We start from the raw sequence: 11,278 nt of genomic DNA, 5'->3' as shown, positions 1-11,278 counted from the left end.
TAATTTTCTGTGCCAACCAGAATGGTATTTGTTCCCGTTTAGCCGGTACTTTACCTAGGCAGGATTGGATGTTCTGTGGTGTAATTTTATTTGTGTTCCCCTGGTGAGGGGTCAGCTGTGGAAGTTTAATCGCTGGCTGAATTGTTGAAGTCCGCATCACATACTGAACTAATTGTCTATGAATTTTTATTAATTGTTTTAGCTGTGTTAACAGTTCTGCTGCAGACATCCCATTGATGTCTGGATGTGGTGTGTATCCGGCTAGGACCGGCCACGTTGCTCCTGGTCTACCTAAAGGACCGAGCCTGGTGATGTGATTATTATGTTTTAGGGCGCCATCAAATAAGAGCAAATGCTCTTGGAATTTGAGTGGTACTTCCACCTCCTCGAAAGGAGTGTACTCATTAGGAGGTTCCTCTATTTTGTAATAGTGGAAGTACTTTGTTACAGCATTTGCTGCTGGAAAATGTATCCATGAATAATATACCTCTGTCTGCCGATATTCGTGTGCCTCAATTACGAATATGACTGTACCACCTCTAGGTGTCAGTCCATTTTCTATAAGTTTTAAGGTTATAGATTTCCTTTTGATGACCGGGATGAGTATTATCTCCGGGTCTGCATTTTGTAGTGCAGTATCAGCTTCTGCTATTTCAGCTGCTAATCTAACTGCCTCTCTTTCTTCTTCATTGTCTGACATTTTACTGTCCTGAAGGTTATTTCTTTTGTTTGCAGATCAGGTTTCTTATGGAACAAAGGTTAGATGCACAATATTTTGGAACTGTTTATCCTTCAACGTTGACTATACCAAGAACCATACATAGGAGTTCCCTCCTGCGAGGTCTGGCGGATATAACCTTTTACCCACTCCAGACGTCTTTGGAGTATGTGGGAAAAGGGGTCTGAGTGAGAAAGCACGACTGAGTTACTCTAAATGTCTTACGTTAGTTTTATCGCCCTTTCCAAACGCGTTGGGCGCCATGTAGTGTAGTTCCTATCTTCCCAATAGGCTCTGCGCATTGGAATAATACCTACAGCAGTAAAGGCCTAGGCCAGACGTTAACTAGGTCTACTACTGTCGATACTAGACTTAAAGTTTTGGGTTTGCCAGCGTAGCTCAGAGTTCGCTAGAAACTTTCTCGAATGTTCAAGGAGGAATTAACTTCCCTGATTAGACAAGAAGGGATTTAGTTTCTGACAACCATAGAACATGACAACTTTGCTCTCCCCTAATCAAGAGTCAATCTCGAGAGTCGTGTGAACAAAAGGCAAATTATTTTACTCAGTCAGTACGTGCATTCTTAGTCTCATCAGAATGTAGAGAAAAGGAAGAGACGGGCGTGTTCAATAAAAGATGTTATTTATTGATCAGTCTCTTTTCTCATACAAGAGAAATGGATCGATATTATGGCAATACTTATAGTTAAGTAAAGTGCATACATTAAAAGCAATAGTATAAAATAATACTGTAAAAACATTGATATGGTTTCTAAGCCATAAGATGTTTAAAATGAATAAAATATATTTACATACACATATACATTTGACTAAACGTACTCAACTGGTGTTTCTAGATACGCCTACCCCGTGTACCTGACCTAAGTCTAATACGTGGGCGGGAATAGAAAGTTACAGTTTAAGTTAAGTTTGTTTTTGCCAAGTGAATAACTAAAGAATTCTCTGTGAGGGGTTATTCAGTTCTGTACCTGGAATTTAGGATGAATGAGGAATGGTATCTCTCTCTCTGGTCTCGATATTCCAGGCTGCCTGCGAGGGCTACCCGGAAACGCCGGTGCTGGATTCTCGGCAGGAGAAAGCAGCGCGTCTCTCAGCGCGTCAGGAAGGCGGGGCTGCTGCCAGCGGGGTCTGCTCTGCTCTTCGCTTCGGCAAGTATGGCTGCTCCGTCTCGTCACCACGCGTGTGTTTGCATATGGCAAGATCGGTAATATTTATACCTTTAAGGTGCCGAGATTGACGTAAGGATGGACATAGATACGTCAATAAAGATGTCATATGATTTGCTCGTTAGCACATTCTTTTACTAAAGTTCTCGGTGAAATCAAAACAATGGCCGCAGGGTTTTGCCCAGGTTGTCATAGGTTTGATTTGTTATGAGAACTCCGTATGCCTTATCAGGGGCTGGAGGAATATCGCTTGTCTAATTAGATCGCAAGCGTTATGACCTAATCAGATAACACGTTCCTGTGCCGTAGTGTGACTGCGTCAGATAACGGTATCTGCATCATGGGGGTTTTCTGCCTCATGGGCTGACTGCTAGTTAACTTGTCGGTTTGTTTAACTAGAATAGGGTCAGGAATAGGGGGATCGATTCAGAACCTATAGGAATACATGACAGCTCAACCAGTCTTTTTCAGCAATGCAGTTTCTCTCCGGGGTCGTAGCTGATATCGCGATGCACCAGGGATCGTATGGTCTGGGAATACTTCCTCAGGTTCTTCAGGAGATACGGATTGGCCTCTCTCTCTGTCCAGGATATCTCGATGGTCAGTGAGGGCAGCAGGCTCCACCAGGGAAGATGGCACTCTTTTGCAGTGCGTGGAGTGGACCCAATTCTTCCAATTGGTCACTCGGTCTGCAGTTCTGGTTGCCAGGAGCACCTGCTCAGGGACGCGCCACCTCGGTTCCGGGCTATTCGACCTCTGGAAAACTTTGACCATTACTTGTTCACATGGCCGTAGAGCATGTCCATCACCCTGCTTCCTGTCAGGAAGAGCTTCTCGAACCTGTTGATGAATAGAAAGCAAGCTGTCAGTCAACTGGGACAGGTAATCACTCATCAAGACACAAGGTACATCATGTATAGGGCGTGGCTTAGGAATCCCCCAAATGTTCATTGGCCTGGCCAACCTCATATGGTGTGAGGCCGGATTGTGTATGTGGCACTGATCTAATGGAAAGCAGGGCAAGGGGTAATGCATCAGGCCATTTCAGAGATGTGGAAGCCTGAATTTTAGCCAATTTAAGCTTGAGAGTAGAATTGTATCGTTCCACTAATCCTGCTGATTATGGATAGAAACCAGCATGAAACTTCTGTTTGATTCCTAATCCTTTCAAGACATACTCAACAACTTGCCCAATGAAATGAGGTCCATTCTCACTCCACAGGACTCGACAAACACCGAATCGAGGGAAGAACTCCTTTAGAAGCACCTTTGCTGTAGTAAGAGCTGTGTTATCTTTTGAAGCGTTTGCCTCAATCCACTTACTAAAGGCACATACCACTACTAGGCCATACTTTAAGTTATTACAGCGTTCTAGCTGGATGTAATCCATTTGCAGAACCTCAAAAGGTGCAGTCGGTGTGGCCAATCCTCCTGTTGGAGTTCGCGTTCCCTTTCCAGGATTATACTGGAGACAAATCAGACAAGTCTGGACTATCTTTTTAGCTGTGCCGGCAATTTCTGGATGATCCCACAGTTGCATAAGTAGCTTCACTATTGAGGATGCTCCAACATGTGCTAGCCCATGTGCCATGTGAATCATAGGGTGCAAATAGGCTGTGGGCAATCTCCATTAGGTCATGTCTTTAATCTCCAACAGCCCTCATCATCCAATGTTCCCTCCTTAGACCATAGGTCTAAATCTTCAGCAGAGGCAGATCACTGCAAGTCTAGCACTTCTTGCCTGACATCATGCCAACGTTCAGTCTGTGACTTAACAACATACATAGATGTAGTGCTTCGCTGCATTTCAGTCTCACGAGCTGTGTGATCTGCGAAGGCATTGCCCTGTCCTATTATATCAGTCACTTTCTTATGTGCACTGCACTTAACAATCGCTATTTTCTTAGGATATGTCAAAGCCGTAAGGAGATTATTCATGAATTCTCCATGCACTATTTGTGTCCCATGAGATGTAAGAAAGCCTCTTTCCTTCCAGACTAGCCCAAAATCATGGGCCACTCCAAAGGCGTATTGGCTATCGGTGTAGATGTTAACAGACAAGTCCGTGCTAAGTTAACACGCCCTCATTAATGCTATCAACTCAGCTGCCTGAGCTGACTTCTGTGGGATGCGAGCTGTCTCAACTATCATCTGAAGTGTTGTAATTGCATATTCAGCTGATGTCGTGCCATCTGGTAGTTTCAAACAAGACCCATAAACCCACAATTCCCCATCAATACTTGAAAGGGGCGTATCTTGCAGGTCAAAACAACCGTTTGTCTGTTCCTCAGTTAGGAATATACAGTCATGAGACTCCTGGGACTGAGTAGCGAGCACTAGTTAAATGCTGCGTTTTGGTTTGGTTCAAAAGGGCAGCAACTGCATGGGGCACTAACACAAGCAGTGTATGTGACAAAACTATTCCCTCACTCTGACGAATGGACACAGCTGCCGCTGCCACAGAACAAAAACACCCAGGCAATGCACGAGCGACTGGATCAAGGACAGCTGAAAAATATGCACTAGGACGCTGCTTATCGCCGTGTGTCTGGGTTAAGACCGAGAGAGCACAACCGTCCCTCTTGTATACATATAGTGTGAAGGCCTTAGTGTAGTCTGGAGTGCCTTATACTGGTGCAGAACATAGAGCTTGACGCAACTGTTGGAAAGCACTCTGGCATTCAGTAGTCCGTGGGAGGGGCATTGGAGTGTCTTTAGTCATAAGGGCCAACTAGGGTTTAACAATGTGAGAAAAGCTAAGGATCCACTGCCTACAGACAGAAGTAAGGCCAATCAGTGCATGAACATCCTTCTGATTACGGGGCACAGGTGTGTCTAAAATAGCTTGAATGCAGTCTGGTGTGAGTGCACGTCCCTCCTTAGACAGGAGGTGACCTAAATAGGTAAGCTGCTGTCTACAATATTGCAATTTCTTCCTAGAAACCTTTTGATGGTGAGATGCAAGAAAGGAAAGCAATGACAGTGTTCCTTCTTCACACTGTTCAGGGGTATCTGCAGCCAACAAAATGTCATCAACATATTGTATGAGAGCCACCCCTTTTGGCACAGGGAAAGAATCAAGCAGTCTTTTCAATGCTTGGCTGTAAAAACTAGGACTCTCTATACCCCTGTGGAGCTCTACAAAATCTGAAGGATCAATTATTCAAATCAAGCCGGACAAATAACAGCTATCAAGATGAATAGGTATCGAGAAGAAAGCGTTCTCAAATCAATCACACTAAATGTAGTGGCAGTCGGGGGAACCATAGTCAGAAGTGTTGTGCTGTCAGAGACTATTGGATATTGGGGCACTACAATCTTGTTAACCTCTCGCAAGTGTAAATGTAAATGTATAGGCATTTATATAGCGCACTACTTACCCGTAGGGTCCCAAGGCGCTTCGACCGCTGCGAAACCCTTCCTGGCTTCCCTGAGAGATGGTCCCTTAATGGGTATCTCCAGGGTGAGACCAGGCATCCCCGGCGGTCTGGTGGGGCCGTTAGTGAAGATGAGGCAAGCTAATGCCCAGAGTTGCCGAGTGTGAACGCTGATCAGAGTGGGCACCAAGGCGAGAGAATTATCGAGTCCGCTGACCCTGGTCCAGAAACCTGCCGCGCCGGGAATCGAACCCTGGTCCCGGGCCGTCCTCTGCTCTCGGGTCTGCCGCCTCTAACCAGTGAGCCACACTACTTCACCTAACCAGGTTTATCATAAGTCAATGATCTAACCAGTGAGCCACACTACTTCACCTAACCAGGTTTATCATAAGTCAATGATAAACCTGTATATTTTAGTATCAGTGTCTTTTTTTCAAAATGGGAAGGATAGGACTATTACAAATATTGTAAGGGACTTCTTCCACAACTCCTACCGCAATGAGATCTTGAATAATACATATTAGTGCCTCTTCATCTTCTCGAGATATTTTATATTGAGGGAGTTGTGGTAATGAAGCACCTTCCTTTACTTGAATGTGCACTGGTGGAAAACCATTTGTCACTCATTGGTATTGGACGTAGCCCACAAGGTACCAGGTAGTGATGCCAAAGCAATATTCTCTTTAAGGAGACCTTTCAACAGGAGGGTAATTGTCATTTAAAATAACACGCACACCTTCTGGGGAACATCGTATCGTGGCACGAAAATGTTTGAGCATATCGAGACCCACAATATTATTCGGGGTGTTAGGGAAAAGCAAGAATGGACAAGCAGCAGTGAATTTATCAACATGGAATGCAAGTGGTTGTGACAATGGGCTAAGAGAAGGTGTCCCATCTAATCATATTGATGTTATTGTTAAGCCAGACAAGGGAGCCCTAGGAACCAATTGTTCAGACAGGGCACTACGAGTACCTCCTGTAGCAACCAAAAATCGATCAGTAGAACCCAAAACGTTTCCCTTAACATAGGGAACCTTCTGATCTACTGAGACTTCAACTGGTTTTATTCCTATGCATAATTAGAATCCTTCAAATCAACAGTCGAATAATCAGACATTTGATATTGATTACGCCTGTCAAGTATTAGAAGAATTTTAAGTATGTTCTACTGCCTCAAACCTAGCACGATTATCCATACCTCCCCTATTTCCTGAGTTCCCTGGGTGACTTCTCATTTAACCTCTACCACGCTGATACTACTTGCCTCGCAAAAGTGGAGACTCAGAGCGCCAATGTCCTCCTATCTCCTTACAATAAGCACACTGATCATAAGACAAAGTAGCTTGAGGGAAAACTAGTCGATACATAGCACATCCACCTCTACCACCACCTCTGTAAGATGGACCATAAACCTGAGACAACATCACCTTTGTTTTTAAATCCTTAGCTTTCTTATCCTCCTTACCTTTATCTTCCAATTCCTGATGTTCATAATACTGGTCAATAGTCAACAGGGTAACTGGAGAAGACGTAGTCCTTGAGCTCTCGCTGGCCTTTAGGCAACTAGCTATACCTGGCAACATATTTGCGCCAAATGTATCAACGAACAGATGCTTGCCCTTGTCATCTGTCAATGACTGTCCACTAAAGTCATGGAATATCTACACAAATCGTGTAAAGAAATCAGAAACTGACTCATCTGCCTTTTGCTTACAAGATTCTAACATAGTCCAATCTATCTTTTTAGGAGGTGTAAGGGGTTTCAACTTAATTATGATAGCCTTTGGGAGGTCTAATATCTCTTCTTGTGGTTTATGCGCAGGTGCCCTTTTTTTGCATCTTTTCTTTCTATTTTTGTCCAAATGTCTCAGAAAGTTGTCTGATCAACTATTTTCCAAATCAATCTCCACATATCAGGTGGTTGGATAAGCCCAAAACATGTCAATATCAGGCAAAGTCATAGTGGAAGAACTAATAGCTCCTTAAACTTCTTCATAAAAAGCAGCCAGATTTTTTCGCGGGTCAGGCAAAGCATCTTTAAGCGCCCTGACATCCGCTCTACTCCAAGGAGCATAAACCCAATTGTAAACAAAATATCCCTTGGCATCAGTGGAATCTTTATTGTCACTTGTTCCTGCACCCCTAGGAGTGACATATAAAGGCACAGCTTCACACATTGGTTTCCCATGAACTACAGTATCCTTATTTGTCCCTGGAACTTCCTCCTGCGACACAGGGTCTGAGCTGTTTGTTCAGCTGTAGCAGCTGCCTTTTTCTCCTCTCGCAAACTGAACCCATCAGTTTGTAGTTTAAGCACACGTCAAATTAAATCTGCCACCTGGGAAGGGAGAAAAAGACCATCGCTCAATTGTTTATGATCAGTTTTTATATCAACAGGCTTTAAATATGTGGAATGTTTCCTAAAATTTGCAATTACTTCTCCAGTAAACGACTCTGTAAAATACATCTGCTATAATGTGTGGAGCAGAGGCGTCACCATGAGCTGCCATACAAGCAGCAGATATGAGAGTGGCTGCACGGTCAGCGGTCAAGGAGCGAGTATGTCATTTAGGGTCAAACTCTGTCCCTCTCTGACCTGGGGAAGATTTGTCATCATCAGAATCATCCTCGGGGCAGAGGGAAAAGTATATGGTGTTGAAGATCGATCTAACAAAATTGAATCGTCCTGCGGTTTATTAAGTAGAGGATAGAGAGGGCGCCGGACAGGGTAATGGCCATTTACCTGTAGACGGCGCTCCCTATCCTCTCTCTCTTTTATTTCCTTCATTTCTTTAGTTTTCATTTCTTGTGCTTTCAGATAAATGTTTTTGCGCTGTTCTTTGTCTACTAAAGCTTGCTCTTTCCCCACTCTCTCATGCGCTTATTTCACCCACATTCGTACAGTCAAACATATCTGGTCTACTTTTGCGCTTAAACACACATTGTTCCCCATACTGAATTTTTCTAAGATCGAGTGACCCATTTATTGGCCTATGTAAATCAGGATCATTTCTAGTATATTTATTCCATAGTGCACTATACATTATGAAAGAAACACCATTTTTAATTTACATATGCCTATTTGGTGTTCCCTCAGGGGGAGCCGGCTGATTTCATTCTAAATCCATATTGGTACCTCCAAGAAAGAAACACATCCTTCAAAGCGTGCTTGAAACAGGCATGTTAAAAATATTATAGTATATATAATATTATAACAAAGTAGTACTTAACACAAATATTGTACCGTTCAAGAATTCAAAGATTAGAGAAAAATCTCCACATTGCCTGCCTATATAAATTGCAATTTATATATTAACCCAAACCAAACCAGAATCTTGGCCAAGCAAATCAAAAAGTATTGCATCTAATGACCTTATCAAACAAAAGTCTCCAGCCTCCAACTGCCAAGCTCTAAATCGACCAAATGGTCACTGTAAGACGAACGCAAAAAGGGATCTCAGTCGGAGACCGGCACCACCTGGAGGGTAATATCAGAAAAGCACTTCACTCTGCAAAGACAAGGACCTCCTCATGCAGTGTAAATCCTTAGCGAGATTCCAAACCTCCATCAAGACCACTCCATCGGGCATCCGAGTCGCTGATGAGCCCCACGTAACAGGCGTCAATTTGTGGGGGTGAGCCTTTTCAGGGGCCCACCTGGTGCAGGGGTTCACCCTTTTGCACACTGGTCCTTTATACTGACAAAGAAGAGATTGGCACAGAAGCTATAATATCAAGAAGATAATTTATTAGGACTCATGAGGGGAACTACATAGATACAGAACCCTCGGGCAATATATGAGGCAGCACATGGAGTACATAAACCATGTGCCTTATATACACCTTTTACTGCAGAGTAAGCATGGAGGCTCAAAAAGAGGAGATACAAGTGTACACACAAATAGTCAGTTACATACAAGGATACATCAGAATTGCTTAGTCAACAGAATGGGAGGAGTTACAATATTGCGGACATTAGTTAAAATAGCCTGACAGTAAAGTGTGTAACAGGTGCATCCCAGCAACAAAGGCCTCTCTGAGCATGTACAGTGCTCAGGCTCAGTGCTGCAGGAGCTCAATATAGATGATGACTCGGGCGTAATAGAAAAGCAAGCAACAGTGAAGGCGGGGAAGCACATGGCAAACACATGGCTAACTAAAATGGATCACATAAAACTACAGAGTGGAGAAGGGCCCGAGGGGAGATAGTTTATAGACCTACTGGCATCTTGTCCCCCAACTATACATTCTTAACACACGAGAGACGCCACAGGTCTTTGCACGATCCAGATACACTGAGGAACCTATAAAGTATTCCACAAGAGGAACTGGAATGACAGGATAGATAAAGACATAAAGAACAGGAGGGATGCAAAGGGTAGAAAAGTACCCATCAGCCCACTCACTAGTGGAACTTCGTCATCTGGGATTTTATGCTTGAAAAATTGGTGTCCAAAAAGCACTTCCTCAAGAAGACATTGAGGCTAGCCTAGGACCAAATAGTTGAACCTTCAACCAGAGCAAATGACAGAGTTTGAGGCTGATAGGGCTTAGTTGCAGTGCTCAAAGAAAATATATAAGAATATGTGAAACAAAAGGATAATGATCCCAGTGAGTTAAAAATGCCTATCTTGATGTCAAAAAGGAAACTTTATTGAATGTGTCCATCAAGATGGTATGATTAAAAAACAGAGTGATAGTAGCAAAAAAGATGGTTTGCTAATTACCATAGATGTTCTCTGGTCAACATGTTTCAGCCTTGAGAGGCTTTCGTCAGGACCTATGAATCACTACTGCAACACTTACTTCATGTGCTGTGAAAGACAGACTACAGACATTGTCATGGGTGGTGTATCCCCTCCTGTCAAAAGATATGAAAAGAGAAAAGAAAAGAAAACACAAAGCAGACCACACAACAAAAAGTTATGGTCATTATAGCAACAATTATGTGCATATATCTTGATTTGTACAGTATGTTCTTTTTAACAACTTGATAAATTAAAGAATAGGCTGGGCACACCGTATTTAACTGTACACTATAATTTTCAATGTTTACTCTATTTATTACATGCGTGCTGCTTAGGTAGGCACAATGTCCGTAATGTGCTTAATCACAAAAGATTTTTTGCTTTGCAAATGTTGATTGAATAACGTATTGTCAGACATTGTCTGTTAAAGAGGATTGAATATCTAAACAGTAGCAACCCAGCAGGTAAAGCAACTGTGCGCATTAGGACAAGCGGTTTCGCTTGTAGTATTGATGTTTACTGATTAAGCACATTACGGACATTGTGCCTACCTAAGCAGCACGCATGTAATAAATAGAGTAAACATTGAAAATTATAGTGTACAGTTAAATACGGTGTGCCCAGCCTATTCTTTAATTTATCTAGTAGTTTGTCCTCTAGGCAGGAGCACCCTCAGATAAAATGTCATTCGACGCCATCACAGGGCTTACAGATAATAGGGCCAGTACATTGGCTTTCACAAATGAACAAGCTAACGAGATATACTCATTAATACAGGATGTACGTTCTTTTAATGTGCAGGGAAGCAGTCTTCCACAACAACTTAAACAATTAGAATTCCTTACTAAAAGACGTCTGAACCAACGACTGCATGCATCGACCCTGGTGCAGTATCACCGAGCTAAAAGGATCCCGAGAGGATTAAGGATGCCAATAAAACCGATGTTATTTAGATTCCACATGAAAAAGGACTTTATGGACAAGTGGTACGCTGTACTTAATAAATGTTCTCTTGATCTACTATTACTATTGATAGAAGAACTAGCAGTAGTGATAAAAGAAATCACAGAGGAGATTGACCTAATAGAAGCTGATTTAGAAAGCCGCATGGATTCAACAGATTGGACCAAATTTTTGGAAGAAATGAACAAAAAGCTAGATGTTTATACTAAAGATATACAAGAGGGCAAACTTAGGAAATATAAACGAGACACCCTGGACTACAAGTTGAACGAAGTATACACTT

Source organism: Lissotriton helveticus, chromosome 2_1 (assembly GCF_964261635.1).
Source record: "Lissotriton helveticus chromosome 2_1, aLisHel1.1, whole genome shotgun sequence".
NCBI classification, from domain to species: Eukaryota; Metazoa; Chordata; class Amphibia; order Caudata; family Salamandridae; genus Lissotriton; species Lissotriton helveticus.
The sequence above is the reverse complement of the archived record's forward strand: the minus strand, read 5'-3'. Positions refer to the sequence as shown.